General features: G+C 39.6%; 1 protein-coding gene and 1 non-coding gene across 3 annotated transcripts in view; one reads left to right on the top strand and one right to left on the bottom strand.

Moving 5' to 3' along the window:
* Nucleotides 1-17,577, bottom strand: part of RHOH (ras homolog family member H) — a 72,330-nt gene that overhangs the window by 48,464 nt on the left and 6,289 nt on the right. For both annotated transcript variants that reach the window (XM_036265821.1, XM_036265832.1), the window contains exon 3: nucleotides 15,565-15,806. The gene's annotated coding sequence lies outside the window, so the exon portion shown is untranslated. The remainder of the gene's footprint in view (nucleotides 1-15,564; nucleotides 15,807-17,577) is intronic.
* LOC118621698 lies at nucleotides 3,410-3,515 on the top strand. Its single transcript, XR_004957761.1, has one exon. It is a non-coding gene; the product is annotated as a U6 spliceosomal RNA (small nuclear RNA).

Genomic DNA, 17,577 nt, shown 5'->3' with positions numbered 1-17,577 from the left:
TCACATGTACTGAAGAGATAAGCAGTGGCCATGATAATTTAGTAATGCAGTTGCCACTGTATTACAAAAGATACTGTGTTATGCTAGTTACTAACTGGAAAATAAAGCAAGGAAGAGGGATAGGAAGCTTGGGTGAGGTGCATATTACATAGGGTGGTTTTTTTAAAAACATCGAACAGCCATTTTAATGTTTAATCGTCCTTAACATCAGCATATATCCCTTGGCGTACTGATCATTTGACTTCTCTCACTGATAAGAGCTGTTCTCCCTCCCTGGGAGAGAGGAGTTAAGCACCCGGCTCTGTGGGCAGCCTCCTCCAACTGTGATGCTCACCTCCCAGTCCCAGCCCTCCACCTACTGCTTACTTCTCCACCTTTCTGATCCTGTCTGGGCTTCTTCTCTGAATCCTTGTAAGTCATTTTCATGATGGACTGCTGACATCTAGAGAGAATTATGACTAGAGCTAAATACCTGGTGGAAAATTCCAGGGTAGCAACTCTTTAAGACACATTGTCACAATGCTGCCCTGCCCTTCAGCTAGTCTCCACTCCTTGATCTTACCAAGTCATAATAGTAACAGTAAGCATTGAACACGTGCCAGTTAAGCACTTTATATGCATTTCCTAACTTAACCACCCCAACAATTATGAGGTAGATACCACAGTTTTCTCTTTTTGCAGAGGAAGAAACTGAGGCACAGAGAGCTTACGTATCTTGCTCAAGATCACACAGGCAGTAACTGGTACAGCTTGATTCCATACTCCATCTTTACATTTCTTTACGATAGGGCCAGCTGAATTTTGCCAATATCTTTGCTACCCTTGAACACAGAATACAACTGTATATTGTTTAAATATTACTTGTTAGGTCTCTCACACCAGTTGGGCACCCCAACATCCCAAGCTTGTTTGCCTAATCCTGAATTCTACATGGTTCATGGACAAAGGTTAATTTTAAACTTCAACAGCTGCCATTATGAAAGAAAGAAAGAAAGAAAGAAAGAAAGAAAGAAAGAAAGAAAGAAAGAAAGAAAGAAAGAAAGAAAGGAAGGAAGGAAGGAAGGAAGGAAGGAAGGAAGGAAGGAAGGAAGGAAGGAAGGAAGGAAGGAAGGAAGGAAGGAAGGAAGGTTTCCTTTGCACTTTTAAAGAATAGTTCTTTGCCCCCTTTGTCTTTTTTTTTTCTAAGATGTCTCCCATTTCCTGCTTTAGTGCATAAGCATGAATTTTAGACACATTCATTTCAGATGCCAATGTTATTAGCTATTGCCACTACACAAATAAGCAGGAGGAATTCCACCCACTGCTGAATACTTGTGCTGGGCATGAATGTGAAGGACGTGTAGAAACGGCTTTCATGTGCACTCCCGAATGAAGTTCTGGAAGCTGTTGCAGACATACAGTGATTTATACTTGGCACCGTCTTCTGAAACTCACACAGAACTAGAATTGATACGGCTTGTCAGTTCATAATCTCAACAGGTGGGTCTCTTAAATGAATAAAATACATGTTATAGTGACACATAATTAACACAAGGAAGTTGAAAATAAGATGGCCAATGGTGTTTTAATTACACATAGCAGTTTTAACTATTTTTTTTTTGCACAAATGCCCAGAATATGTGTAGATTTTTTGGCTTTGGCTGAACGATGTTTTTTGTTGTTGTTGAAGATCCCATTTACAATATTAAAAATGGTTAAGAAAAATGGGGACCTGCCCTGTCTGGTTTGGCTCAGCGGTTAGAGCGTCGGCCCGCCAACCAGAGAGTCCCGGGTTCGGTTCCCGCTAAGGGCACGTACCTCGGTTGCAGTTTGTCCCTGCCCCCCCACACCCCGCTTGGGGTCATGTGGGTGGCAACCGCTCGATGTGTCTCTCTCATGTTGATGTTTCTCTCTCTCTCTTCCTCCCTCTCTCCCTCCGGCTCTGTCCTCGGGTGAGGATTAAAAAGAAAAAGAAAAATGCAGACCACTTTAAGCTTACCAGAAAGCAGCATACTGCTGTTGACTTCAACAGAAAACCTGTATTTGACTTGTTGGTAAATCTGAAATAATTTGGCCTGAGCTTTGGGAAGCCACATTCAGATTACCAGATCCCTTCCTTCTTACCAATATCTTCTTGTCTTGGAAATACCCACTTGCTCAAATGATAAATGTTGAGTCAACTAAGTAAAGCTGTGAATTCCGTTCACTTTAATACTGATGCAGCCTTCATGGAGGGAAGTAGCTTAAAACATCTGTGTGAACGTTTGTACTTATTTATAAATGCAACTAGGCCCTTAGGTTAAAAAAAAAAAACCCACATCATTCATCCAGCTGGGACTTGACGCCAGCTGGCACTGCTTAGCAGGAAAAGTAGTTCTGGGCTCAGTGAAAGAGAGACAGGTTCGAGCAGCAGAGGAAATCGCTGTCTTCCAGGAGGCACTAATGTCATTTCTTTGTTGCTGGGGGCTCAGTCCTCAGAATTAGATAATTTCAAAAAATATTTAATGACATGAAAGCATGTTCACCATATGCTACTGTTAAGTGAGGAAAAAGGGCAGGATTCCACACTTGAATTTGAATTCAACTTGCTATCATATACATAAATGCAAATAATAACGGAGGTAACCTCTGGTTGACAGGATACAAGTGATTTTTATGTTTTCCTTTTTCTTGTTCTGTACTTCCCAAATTTTTTTAAATTAAATTTATTTATGAAACATTGGTTAATAACATTATATAAATTTCAACTGTATAAAAGTATAATTCAATATCTGTGTACTCCATTGCGTGCTTACCATCCAAAATCTAGTTTCCTTTTGTTACAATATATTTGCCCCCCTTTACCCAATTCTTCCTCCCTCGACCCACTTTTGCCTCTGGTAACCACCATTCTGTTGTCTGCATCTATGAGCTTGTTTTGCTAGTTTGTTAGTTACATTTTTATTTTATATTCCACATCAGTAAAATCACAAGGCTTTTGTCCTTTTCCATCTGCCTTATTTCACTTAGCATAATACCCTCAAGAGCTATTCATGTTGTCAAAAAGAATAAAATACCTAGAAATAAACCTAACAAAAGAGGTGAAGGACTTATACACTAACAGTTATAAGATGTTGTTGAAAAAAACAACAACAAAAATGGAAAAATATTCCATGTTTATGTGTTAGAAGAATTAACATTGTTAAAACTTTCATATAACCTAAAGCAGTCTACAGATTCAATGCAATCCCTATCAAAATCCCAATGGCATTTTTCATAGAAATTGAACAAAAGATCCTCAAATTGCTATGGCACCACAAAAAATCTTAAATAGCCAAAGCAATCCTGAGAGAAAGGTACAAAGCTGGAGGTATCCCACTCCTTGATTTCAAACTTTACTACAAAAATATAGTAATTAAAATAGTATGATATTGTCACACACACACACACAGTGCTCGCTTCAGCAGCACACACACTAAAATTGGAACGACAAGGGAAGACCAGCATGGCCACTGCACAAGGATAACATGCAAATTCGTGAAGCGTTACATATTTAAATAAAAAAATAAAAAATAAAAAAACAGACACACAGAGCAATGGAGCACAGTTGAGAGCCCAGAAATAAACACACACATATATGGGCAACTGATTTAGAATAAAGGAGCCAAAATCATACAATGAAGAAAAGAAAATCTCTTCAAATAAATAATGCTGGGAAAACTGGACAGCCACATGCAGAAGAATGAAACTAGACTCCCATCTGACACCATGCACAAAAATTAACTCAAAATGGATTAAAGACTTGAATGTAAGACTTGAAACAATAAAATATCTACACAAAAACATAGGTACCAAGCTTCTGAACCTTGGTCTCAGAAGTGTTTTAGTGAATTCGACTCCAAAGGCAAGGGAAACAATATCAAAAATAAATGAATGGGACTGCATCCAACTGAAAAGCTATTGTGCTGCAAAAGAAACCAAGTTTTCTGACTCTGAGGTATCACCTTACACCTGTCAGAATGGCCGCCATCAACAAATCATCAAACAAGTGCTGGTGTGGATGTGGAGAAAAGGGGACTCTAGTACACTGCTGGTGGGAATGCAGACTGGTATGGCCACTGTGGAAAACAATGCAGTATTTCCTCAAAAATATTAAAGATAGAACTGTCATTTGACCCAGTGACCCCACTTCTAGTAATATATCTCAAGAAGTCTGAAACACCAATCAGAAAGAATATATGCACCCCTATGTTCATAGCAGCACTATTTATAATAGCTAAGGTCTGGAAACAGCCCAAGTACCCATCAGTAGATGAATGGATAAAAAAGCTATGGTACATATACACAATGGAATACTATGCAGCTGTAAGAAAGAAAGATTTCTTACCCTTTGGAATGACATGGGAGGACCTGGAGAGTATTGTGCTAAGTGAAATAAGCCAGTCAGAGAAAGACAAGTATCATATGATCTCACTTATTTGTGGAATACAAAGAACAAAATAAGCTGATGAACAAAATAGATCCAGAGACATGGAAGTAGGGAACAGACTGACAAACCTCAGAGGGAAGTGAGGTGGGGGTGAGGGGCGGGAAGAGATAAATCAAAGAACTGATATGCATATATGCATAACCAATAGACTCAGACAACAGTGTGGTGAAGGCAGGTGGACAGGAATGGGGAGGAGGGTATCAGTGGGGGAATAATGGAAGGATATCTGTAATACTTTCAATAATAAAGATAAATTTAAAAAATAAAATAAAATAGGAAGAAATAATGAGGGGAAAAGAGAAATCAGGTTTCCTATAACAAGCACCTATTATTTTTTTAAGCCAGACAGAAGAATTATTGTTGATTTTTTTAACTGCATTGAGCAAGTTTACCTAAGTTTTCTCCATAAACCCTTGTCACTGATGCAGTTGCAACATGTTTTACGCAATAACCAGTGATTTTATAGAAGTTGATTCTGAGGAGAATCAGTGAACCACAGCTGAACCTTGCAAAGTCATCTTCAGCTACAGAGTCACATTTAGATTATTCCAAGATGCAAATTCCATTTCCATGTAGACTCTAAATCAATGGATTCCAGAGGTTTTTGCATTAAACCTCCTGAAGTCATACCTTCAATTTCCTCAAGATGAAAATCATAGCTGGGAGATAGATCCTAGGCTATGTAGTAGCTGTGTCTTCTCATGGGAAAGATAAAGGGGTAATCAGAAATAAAAGAGTGAGGTTTCCGGGAAACTTGTTCAGTGTCTGAACTCAAAAAGAAAGAGGTAGTGGGAAATGCTTGATGCTTATTAGAGGAAAACATGTTTGTGACAAGTGCAGTCAACGATTGCAAGATTTGGTTTCAAACTAAACCTGCTATTTTCTTGTTATGATTACATTATTACAGTTGTGTACTTTTTAATCATTTAGGAGAAAATGGAGTATTGTTATAAATTCTCCTTACTGAGTGCTTTCTGTTTAGATGACATTGAAAATTATACATAAAATTTCAAGATTAATCATAAACAAATCTTTTTACCTTTTTAACCGTATAAACCTTTAAAAAGCAAAATTTTTATTAAAACATTTTTAATAAAAATTTTAAGACTCAAATTTTTATCAAAAACAAAGTGGTTTTTATAATTTTGAGCAAATATATCTCTATGATGTTTATTATTCGAAATATAAAATAACACTGTTTTAGCTTTTTGTAATTCCTGTCTTTTAAATTAATCAGATTTTTTAATGTTTTGGAAGTAAAATATTAAATTACTAAGTTTTCTTTTAACTTTGAATTTTTGTGTTTTCAAATCAATTTACAACTTACAAAGTACTTGTATGTAGATTATCATATTTGATCTTCACAAGACCACTGTAATATACCAAAAGCCAGTATTATTATCATTCTCAGCAATCTCATTTATAAATCAGAAAACGGAAACTCAAAAAGTTAAGAACAGTTAAGGCCACACAGCCGGTGAATGAGAATACTCTCTAGCTAACTTATTTCCACAGTATTTGCACTACCAGAAAACAAATTACTTTTCCCAGATGTTTCCTTAAGGCACGATAAGAGGTACACATTGAATTGAACAAAGACATGCAAAAAATTGAGAAAATCTGTTACTAAAAGGATCATGGAATTATTAATATAAACGGTAGGATATAAAACTAAAGTATCTGTATAGTAAAATTCTAATTCATATAAAAAGGATTCATATATCTGAAAGACTAAAAATAATTACATCAAATAATCATGATCATCTCCAATGGTGAAATTAGAAATCATTTTTTCAGTTACTTTTCTTTAAAATTTTTGCAACTCTGAAATTTTTTAATAATCAGTAAGTATTAACTCCAAAACCAGAAAAATAAACATTACAAGTTATTTTTAATAAAGTGCTATAAACATTCAGTTTATTCTCTTCAGTAATTCTCTAATGCATTCTGTTTCGCTTCAGTTTTTTGGTTTGCTAGAATTTTTTATTTTAAAAAAGGCAGATGTGGTTTCAAAGGCAAATGTAAAAAAAAAAAAAATAGTAATGTGAAATCACAGCACTGTACTTTAAAAGCTTGGTTCTCTATTCTAGTCCATGTAGCAATGTAGAGCAGGTTTTGAGACCTTAACCTAAAACACCATTTCTATGGTTTTCTTTGTCTTCACAATAAACCCCAGAGTTTAACTGTTAACTTGGATGACTATCTGCCCAATAGTCATTTCTTTTTCCTTGCTAAAATAACCTCTATTTTGGAATGGACAAAGTGTCTCAAATCACAGAATGATTCATGATGCCCAGTCTAAGACAGTGAAAGAGAATTGTCTTGTTCCTGCCTTCCCAGCATCTCTTGCAGCTATGGGTACCTATGTGACCTAGTTCCAATCAATGAAATGTTCAAGAAAGTCTTTTGGACATAACTGATGAGGGTTCAATTTCCAAAATATACAAAGAACTCATACACCTCAACACCAGGAAGATAAACAATCTAATTAAAAAATAGGCAAAGGACCTAAATAGACACTTCTCCAGAGAGGACATACAGATGGCCAATAGACACATGAAAAAAATGTTCAGTGTCACTAATCATCAGAGAGATGCAAATAAAAACTACAATGAGGTATCATCTCACACTTGCCAGAATGGCTGCCATCAATAAATCAACAAACAACAAGTGCTGGTAAGGATATGGAGAAAAGGGAACTCTAGTACACTGCTGGTGGGAATGCAGACTGGTACAACCACTGTGGAAAAAAGTATGGAGGTTCCTCAAAAAATTAAAAATGAATCTGCCATTTGACCCAGCTTTCCCACTTCTGGAAATATATCCTAAGAATCCAAAAACACCTATCATAAAGAATATATACACCCCTATGTTCAAAGCAGCATTATTTACAATAGCCAAGATCTGGAAACAGCCCAAGTGTCCATCAGTAGATGAGTGGATAAAAAAATTGTGGTTCATTGCACAACGGATTATGCAGCTGTTAAAAAAGAAGGATCTATTACCCTTTGAGACAGCATGGATGGACCTGGACACTATTATGCTAAGTGAAGTAAGCCAGTAAGAGAAAAACAAATATCACATGATCTCACTTATAAGTGGAATCTGAAGAACAAAATTAAATGATGAACAAAATAGGACCAGAGGTATGGACGCATGGAACAGAATAACAGGTCTCAATGAGGCAGGGGGTAGAGGGGGGATAGGAAGAGATTAACCAAAGAACATACATGCATATATGCATAACCCATGGACAGACCATAGCATGGGGAAGGCCTGGGGTGGGGCAGGGGTTGGTGGAAAGGAGCAAAAAGGAAGAAAATGGGAGACATCTGCAATACTGTCAACAATAAAATAAGTAAAATTTAAATAAATATAAAAATTTTTAAAAATTTCTTAAATGTCTTTGGGTGTTCCTAGGAAATGTGTTCCTCACCACTTAGATCAGGGAGACACAGTCATAAAGCATCTGTCTTCATCACTTCCTGCTTTGGGTTTTATCATGTGAGAAAGTGATGCCCTGAGAGTTATAGCAGCTATCTCAGGACAAATGGGAAAAACAAGAAAACCATAGGGATGAAGAGACAAAAGCCTGACATTGTTGACCCACTCACCACCTCTTAATTTTTATTATGTGAGATATCAAATCTCTGTTTTAAGCCACAGTTAGTTATTCTAACTAATACTTGAAACTGAACATCTAACAATATAGTAAAAAGAAAATAGAAAAATCTGATGATGAAGGTATCAAAATCTTACAAAATGTAACACACATAAAAACCTAGCCAACGCCCTGGCCGGTTTGGCTCAGCGGTTAGAGCATCGGCCTGCGGTCTGGAGAGACCCGGGTTCGGTTCCCGCTAAGGGCATGTACCTCGGTTGCAGTTTGTCCCCGGCCCTGGTTGGTTGTGCGGGTGGCGACCACTCGATGTGTCCCTTTCACATCGATGTTTCTCTCTCTCTCTGTTCCTCTCTCTCCCTCCCACTCTATCCGAACAAAGAATGGAAAAATGTCCTCGGGTGAGGATGATAAAAAAAAAAACCTAGCCAATACCCAACCTAAATAGCCAATAGTGGAGATTGCTATATAGACATGGTAAAGTATATACAATATTGTATGTCAAATATGTCTCAATAAAGCTAGAAAATATAAAGAAATGGTTGGGTAGATTATTTAATTAGGATATTACACAGTCGTTTAAAAATATTATGTAGGAAGACCATGTGGCCAAATGAGGAGGTACTCATGATGTAAGATCATGTGAAAAAAGAAAAAAGAATAAAAGGACTTAGGCTTGTATATGCACTGTGATAATAGCAATGTTTTCAGAGACTGTGAGGAAATAAACCCAAAACACTAACAGAAGTTGTGTTAAGGAGATAGGATTGCCAATAGACTCTTTTTATCCATTCTTCTCTTTTCTAAATACTTTTAGAATATAAAATAAAGTAACATAAGCAGGCAATATAATTCCCTGGAGAATTTATATCAAATACAAATTGATACATGGCTCTGCCTACCCTTCTACCTGATCTCCCACCGCACATCCTGTTCCAGCTGCAGCGAACACTGTGCCCCTGTGTGTGTTCACGCTTTTCCTCGTGTGCGAGGCGAACATCGCCGGTTGTGGCGGAGACTGCTGGTTATCCCCCAAAATCCCTTTCCTCAGTAATAGAAAATAATTTCCAACTGAGCACATTGCAATCGGTCTTGTGACTTTGTTCTGGCTACGGAGGTGTGGGTAACCTCCAGAAATGCCCTTGATAGGAAGAGGTGCGCTCTTATTTGTCCTTTCCTTCTTAGACACTTACGTTTGAACAGCCTGCTAGGACCATGAAATAAAAGCTGTGCGCTGAGCTTGGAGGAACAAGGTAGCGGAAGGGCTGGGCTCCGGAACAGTTGCTGCCACACCAGCCCTAGAGCACCTACCTCTGCGTGCTGCACGGAAGAGGAATAGACTCCTATCTTGCACACCCCGGCTTTTGTTTTTTGGGTTTTCTGTCACACACAATCTAATCTAATGTTAACTGATATATTAACTTACAAGATAAAGTGGTCACAAAAATGCTTTTAGGAGAGGGATGACACTATCTCTGAACTGCTGTCCAGAAGACATGAACAGAAAGTTGCGAGCCTGGGGCTTGCATCAAAGGAAAACAAAAGGCTGAAGAAGAGAGAGGGGCGGGCAATACAGTGAGAAGCCAGGGCCACCAATGCCTATCTGGGAAATAACGATGACTAATATCAAATATTAAGTCACCTGTTGTACTCTGCTACAATATAATTCCCTAATGTTACCACCAAATCCTCAGTAAAAATCAAATATACACCACAGCCTGGAGTGAGCAGGTTTTTTGGAAAATCAAGGAAAAGGGGTCAGGCAAAGTAAAACAACAGCAAAAGTAAAACACCAAAAGACTGTACATTCAGTAGAAGCTGGAAATAGAGCCTATAAATAAATATCAGCTTCCCCAAATCCTCAGGAAAATGGGTAGAAATGCTGTGTTTCCTACTTAACATGAAATGATTTTTAGAGCCAAATTTGTGCATATATTAATGGTATATTTACATATATTTGCATATCATTTTTCTTTATACCAGAAATAGAGTCATTCTAGACCTATTGTTTTGCAACTTATTTTTTGTTTTCTTTTAACCAATCAATATGCCATGGATATCTTTCCAAATAGATTAAACTCATCCTTTAATAACAGCATAGTATTCCATCATGTGGAAGTACCATAACTAATTTAACTAATCCATAATGATGAAAATTTGCTCTTTTGCTATTGCAAACAGTGCTATACTGGTACAAAACAATGTAGCACTTGAATGCAATTGTGCATGAGTTATTAAGTATTCCTGTGGAATAAATAACAGAAAGAGACTTTGCAGGGTTTCAGAGTAGGTGTATTTTTTATTATAGCAGATATTACCAAATTACTTTCCAGAGAAATCCACCAGTGATGTATGAACGTGTCCACTGGCCTCTACTCCCACCACACTAGATGCTACAAACCTTTTTAGTTTTTGTGACCTGAAAAGTGGTATCATGCTAATTAGTTATTAGTGAGATTCTACATCTTTTCACATATTTACTGCTCAGTTGTATTTCTTCTCTGAAATGTATATTTATATCTTTGTTCATTTTTCTATTGAATTGTTTAGTTTTAATATTTAGAAAATCTGTTTATATAGTAAAGATATCAATAATTTATCTCTATATATTTTACAGAAATATCTCTAGATCTGTCATTTGTCTTTGTTTATGGTGTTTTTTTGCTGTGCCCAAATTTTTAATTTTAGAGATTGCTTAGAAAGACTTTATCACCCCAAAATGTAAACAATATTTTTCTATGTTTTATGATCATTCTTTCAAAATTACATGACAATAATGGAATAGTTAAGATTACAGTCTTCTAGTACCAACCTGCCTGAGCTCAAATCTTGACCATGCTGTGTAACCTCAGAAAGCTGTTTAGCTTCTGTGTGCCGTGATTTTCTCAACTATTAAATGAGGATAATAATAGCATCTACACCTCATAGGGCTGTTGCAAGGATTAAATGAGTTAGTATATACCAGGTGCTTGGAACACTCCTTGCAACACAGAGTTGCAATAAGCATCAGTTACTATTGTTTTGCTATCTTATTGACAGCAGTTTTCCAAAGTGTTTTTATATCTGATTTGACCCATGAATAAACACTCCAGAAATGTATCTAATCCTTATAAATGGTCTTAACCTTCCTGCCACCTACTTACATCAATAAAAATGAAACTCTGCAACCGAACACAGACAGAAAACCGAAGACTGCAAATGAGAAGGGCAGGGTGCCACACAGTGAGCAGAACACAAGTGCCAGCTACACAACTCAACAGTCATAAGCAAGTCGAAGAGCATAAGACAGGAATGATGTGTTTCAACTGTGAATCTTGTCCCAATAGGGCTCTCAAGCAGCAGCTGCACAAACCTGTCTTATCCCATCTGAGGCAAAAGTGTCATTTGTATTCAAAGGCAGCTCATTACCCATACATTTAACCAATACATTCAACAAGCCTCACTGAACACTTAGTGTTCGAACCTTTCAAAAACTTTGTTTAGTCCTGGGCAACTTCATGTTGTTATTTAGAGAGCTTGATCATTGCCCTTATTATTCACTACAACTAGAAGACAAAGACTGTGCTGGAAGACCAAGACAGTGCACAAGGTTGTGGGTTTGATTCCCCATCAGGGCACATACCTAGGTTGCGGGTTCGATCCCCAGTTGGGGTGCATTCAGGAGGCAATCAATCGATGCTGCCCTGAGTATTGCTAGTTCTTCTTATAATTCTTTTATCCCTTCCATATCTGTGAGTATATTTTTGGGGCCTAAAGCTGAATGTGTTTTTCTTTTCTTTTCTTAGTGAGTCTTCCCAGAGTTTTCTCTATAACATTTATATATCTTGAGGAACGGCTTTAGATTTTACTTAGCAATTCTTGTTTCATTTTTATTTTCTAATTCATTCATTTTTTTCTATTTTACCATTCATTTGTATTGACACTAACAGGTGACAGAAAGGTAAAACCTGCTTTTAGATTGTACTCATTTTTTGTTGTTGTTGTTGTTCAGACAGAGTGGGAGGGAGGGAGAGGAAGAGAGAGAGAGAAAGAGAAACATCGACGTGAAAGGGACACATCAAGTGGCTGCCACCCGCACAACCCAACCAGGGCCGGGGACAAACTGCAACCGAGGTACATGCCCTTAGCGGGAACCGAACCTGGGTCTCCCCGGACCGCAGGCCAACGCTCTAACTGCTGAGCCAAACTGGCCACGGCTGTACTCATTTCTCCGGACCGCAAGCCAACACTCTAACTGCTGAGCAAAACTGGCTAGGGCAAAATATCTTTTTTTTTTTGGGGGGACGTGCCCCTAGCAGGAACCGAACCTGGGACTCTCTGGTCCTTAGGCCGACGCTCCAACCGCTGAGCCAAACCGGCCAGTGCTGTACTCATTTCTGAGCGAACAATTCATCCCTGTTACTTTCTTTGCTTTATTTTATTGTTTGTTTTCTCGTTTATTTAGTTAAATGCTCAGTCATTTTCTTTTCAGTTACTCTCATTTCATATTAAAGGCATTTAGTTATGGTAGTTTTATTTTAATTTAAAAGGGCAGGGGGACCCCAGCAGACATCTAGGCTACATATGATTTATAGGAGCAGAGTTGCTCTCACAGTCAGACCTGGGTGCCAGATGACTGCGGAGAAAATGGTAGAACGGAGACCTGAGAGCACCCTTCAGGAGAACCAAAGACGTGCACTCTACAAATGAAGGGTCTGATGACAGATAATGAGATAATTTGACTGATATTAAAAGGTCTGATGGCCCAGGCCAGGTGTCTCGGTCAGTTGGAACATCGTCCCATACATCAAAGAAAAGGTTGTGAGTCTGACTGCCCGTCGGGATACTTACCTAGGTTTCAGGTTCTATCTCCAGTTAGGGTGCGTGTGGGAGGCAACCAATCGATGTTTCTCTCAGACATCAATATTTCTCTTTCTAAAATCAATAAAAACATACCCTTAAGTGAGGGTTAAAAAAGATGTCTGATGTTTTCTCACAGAACCTGTGCTCTAGTTGAGCAAGAAATCTTAAAAAACAAAGCAGCATCCCTGGCCAGTTTGGCTCAGCGGTTGGAGCATCAGCCTGCAGACCAGAGAGTCTCGGGTTCGATTCCAGTCAAGGTCACATACCTCAGTTGCAGTTTGGTCCCCAGCCCTGGTCAGGGTCATGTGGGAGGCAACCAGTCGATGTGTCTCTCTCACATCATTGTTTCTCCTCCCCCCCCCCCCCCCACTTCCCCATCTAAAGATAATTATTTGGGAAAATATCCCCAGGTAAGGATTTAAAAAAAAAAGGCAGCAAAGAACTACCTCCTTCCCTCTTTTCCTTTCCTTTGCACGATACCACAGAGAACCTATTTATCCCACAGAGAACCTATTTATCCCACAGAGAACCTATTTAGCCTTTCATCACCAACCCAAATTCAAAATAGTGTGTGAATTCTGTTTTCAAAATTGAGCTTCCTCTAGTCACTGCCCCAGGCCTCTTCCCACCCTGCAGGTTGGAAATCGGAGGGAAATTCTGGAAGACAAGAGAACAGGGCAAGCTGTTGGTGACATCTGTTTTGACTGCGAATTCTAGACGCAAGCATATGGAGCTTGACTAATTAGTTAACTCAGTAAAAAGAGATATGTCACAACTACTTGGGCCTTTATTATGGTTTCTGGTCTCAGACTTTCTCTAAGTCACCGCAGAGTGATTTCATTGCCCTAATCCTGCAGTTTTTCATTGGAGCTGGGGGAGGGGTGGGGCACGCCTGTGAGAATCAACTTGGGAGGGTTTTTGTTGTTGTTGTTGTTGAAATAGTACACTCTCCACCCTTTGAGAAATGAACAATAATCGAGTCAAAGAAGTGGGGAGATAGCAAAAGATAAAAATTAATCTGGAAATCTAGTTTTGAAAGTGATGAGAAATGTGGATAGGCGGAAAGGGAGAGGAGGAGAAAGTTCTAGCTCAGGAAAAGGAAATATTATTGGTTTATCAGTGAGGATGATATTCAAAGTACTTAATGAGAGTCTGGCCCAGGCCCCACTGTAACTAACTGGTCCCTTCACATTGGCATATCCCCACTGAATATCAGCCTGGCTCAGGCTCAGGGGAAGGTGTAGTTGGGAATATCCTGACCACCGCTTTGAGTCTTCGAATACGTTGCCTCCTTGCACACAGCACATTCCCCTCCATCTCCAGCTGTTAAAACCTTGCGTAGGTCTTCGTCCTCTATGAAGCCTTTCCTGGCTGTCCCAGTCAAAATAAACTTCCTTGTCTGTTTCCCTGTTGCCTTTCCCCATTCCTCTAATATTTACAATAAGTGCTGCATCGTCATATAGCAATGATGTGTCCTGTCGTCTTTCCTGCTACTCCATAAATTCTTGGGGGCAGGCACTGTATCCCCACAGTACCAAACATGGTAGAAATCATATCCAAGTCCTCATCCAGCTATACAAAAAAGAAGAACTCTCTGTCAAAATGGGGTACCGTCCAGAAAAGCCATTGGAGTTAGGGCAGCCATTTGCCTTTTGCCTTTGGGTTGCGGATTTGCTCACATCCAAAATCTGAACAATTTTCTTTTTCTTTTTTTGGTACGTGCCCTTAGCGGGAACTGAACCCGGGACTCTCTGGTCCGCAGGTTGATGCTCCAACTGCTGAGCCAAACCGGCCAGGGCTGAGCAATTTTCTGAGGAGGAAAACAAGTCGGTTTCCTAAACCAGCCTCTGTGAGAAGACAAGGGGCACAAGGGGGAGTTGCCCTGGTTACAAGGGATGCCCTCCACTGAGGGTGAGAGTTGAACTAAGTAAGGAGGAGGCCCTCTTTTGTCCTGGGCATGGTGATTGGGGAAGCAAATAGGCAACATCAGGGAGGTGTCAACTGGGCATACTCTCAGAGATACCTACAGGACACACTGCATGGTGCTTTTGCAAAAAGACAAAAAAAGCTTTGGAACAGCATAGATTCAATATAAGCATTCCTTCATTTAATCAATAAATATCAATATTGCCATGGTCAGGCCATGTGCTGGATATTGGGAAATTGTAATATATGATAATGCATGTGGCTGGGAAGGTTGCATTGAAATGGTCACTCTGACTTCAACACTCACAGCTGGCTTAGATTAATCAAGCCCACCGTAATTCGTCTGCTAGGGCTGCCACAGGAAAATACCACAGGCTGGGTGACTTACACAACAGATATCATCTCACAGTTCTGGAGGCTAGAAGTCCAGGATCAAGCCGTTTCAGGGTTGGTTCCTTCTGAGGCTGTGAGGGAAGGATCTGCTCCGGGCCCTTCTCCTTGGCTTGTGGATGGGCCTCTTCTCCCTGTGTCTCCTCACACTTTCTTCCTTCTCTGCGTAGCTCTGTGTGTGAAGTTCTCTTTTTCACAAGGACACCAGTTCATTGGGATTAGGGCCCACCCAAATAATCCATTTTAACTTGATGGTCTCTATAAAGACCCTACACATTCTAGGGTACCTTGGGGTAATGAATTTGGGGAGGACACAATTCAACCCATACTGCCCACCCACCTAAATGTCACCAGACAGCCTTGCCTGCTTCTCCGCCAGCCGGCACTATCCCTGGAAGCAGAGAGGCAGCAGGGACGTCAGTCACGGCAGCGACTAGGTAGAGACGGCACTCTCTTCCTGCCGGGGTTGGCAGCCTTGTCCTGGACCTCACGCTGGCAGCGGGACAGGCCCACAGCAACAATGACGATGACAGCATGTTCTGGCCTTCCACTTGGCAGGGCGTGGCAAGGGCAGAAGGGGGCCTGAGGAAAGTGGAAACCGAAAAAATATGCAAGCCAGGCTACACATGTCTAAATGCTTCTACCAACCCCCAACAGAACTGATAAAGTCATTAAAGTGGACACCACTAAAAAAAAACAATACCCATCTGCTTTCACTGAAATATCAAAACTGAATTCTCAAACAAGTTGCAAAAAGATAATTAAATCTCTCCACTGTAAACAAAAAAGCAAACAAACAAACAAAAAACATATATCATATCACTTATTCCCTAGTTTCAATTCCTTTCCAACACACCAAAGAGGAACTAAAGTACAAAAGACATCATTGAAGAAAATGAGAATATTCGAAATACAGTTGCACCGTCTTAAATGGCCCGTGATACATTAACTCAATAGTTAATGCGTAACTTGCTATGGCTATTGAACAGAAAGTGATCTCATTTGGCAGCATCTGGCCAAAAAGATATAGCTGAGAAAATATGTATAGCCAACAATTTCTAATTAGAGCACAAAAGTGGATGAGGTCTGCAGAGCTCGTGCATGTATCCTTAGAAGTCTACCTCATTCATTTTCTGTTTTCTTTGTAATTTTTAAATATATTATCACAAGTAAATATATTATCACAAACAAGCACTTAATGCTGGGATGGCGAGTGTGTATAGTAAGTAAGTGGGCAACAAAATTTTTGGAGGTTAATGACTGAGGGTGGATTAGGGTTTAGACTCCAAGTAATCCGATTGCTAAAATTTGGTGTAAAAAAGATACAGGGATTCCCTTTACATTTCAATGGTATCTGGTTAGTATTCTGAATCTCATGAGAAACCAAATGAAAATACATAAAGTATTATCTACTCTCTGGATGTTGTGTGGGGCTCATGGGCTAATTTCTGACCTCTAGTGGTAAAGCTGTAATAAGGCCCTCAAATCTCCAAAGATCTAAAAGGAAGATAATCACCCACAATTTCAGAAGGTATTGATCTCTTTGACCCTGGGTAGTTCTGGGATATTAGTGAATTCCTTGGCTGACTTCTGCTTACATCTGATTTCAACCTTCATGCTAGCAGACTTATCTAAGAACTCCAGACCTTGGGTTTACATTCAGACTCTTTTCTCTTCCTCTCCCCAACCTCTTCAGAGTACTAGGGCTTAGGAGAAAACCCAAAAACAAGCAAGCAAAGAGAGGAAAGAAAGGTGTGGACAGCCCTGGCTGGTTTGGCTCAGCGGTTGGAGCGTCAGCCCATGGACCAATGAGTCGTGGGCTAGATTCCATCCAAGGGCACATACCTGGGTTGCAATTCGTCCCCGGCCCTGGTTGGGGTGGTGCACAAGGCAGCCACTCGATGTGTTCCTTTCACATGGATGTTTCTCTCATTCTCTCTCTTCCTCTCTCCCCCTCCCACTCTATCTGAACAAAAGTGGAAAGATGTCCTTGAGTGAGGATAAAAAAAAAGAAAGGTGTGGATAATTGGCACCCATAAAAGTGCTAGCAAGCCCTTGCCAGTTTGCTCAGTGGTTAGAGCATCAGCCCACAGATCGAAGGGTCTTGGATTCAATTCCCAGTCAAGGGCACATACCAGGGTTGCAGGTTCAATACCAGGCCCCAGTTGGGGTCATACAGGAGGCAACCAGTTGATGTGTCTCTCTCACATCAATGTTTCTCTCTCTCTCCCTTCCACTCTCTCTAAAAATCAATAGAAAAAGAGGATCTGGTGAGGATTAACAACAACAACAAAAAAGTGCTAACAAGTACAGATATATCACTGAATCACACATAATAAAGTGTTTCCAAAAA

The sequence above is a fragment of the Molossus molossus genome, unplaced genomic scaffold (assembly GCF_014108415.1).
Source record: "Molossus molossus isolate mMolMol1 unplaced genomic scaffold, mMolMol1.p scaffold_m16_p_1, whole genome shotgun sequence".
NCBI lineage: Eukaryota > Metazoa > Chordata > Mammalia > Chiroptera > Molossidae > Molossus > Molossus molossus.
This window is presented reverse-complemented; position numbering and strand designations above follow the sequence as displayed.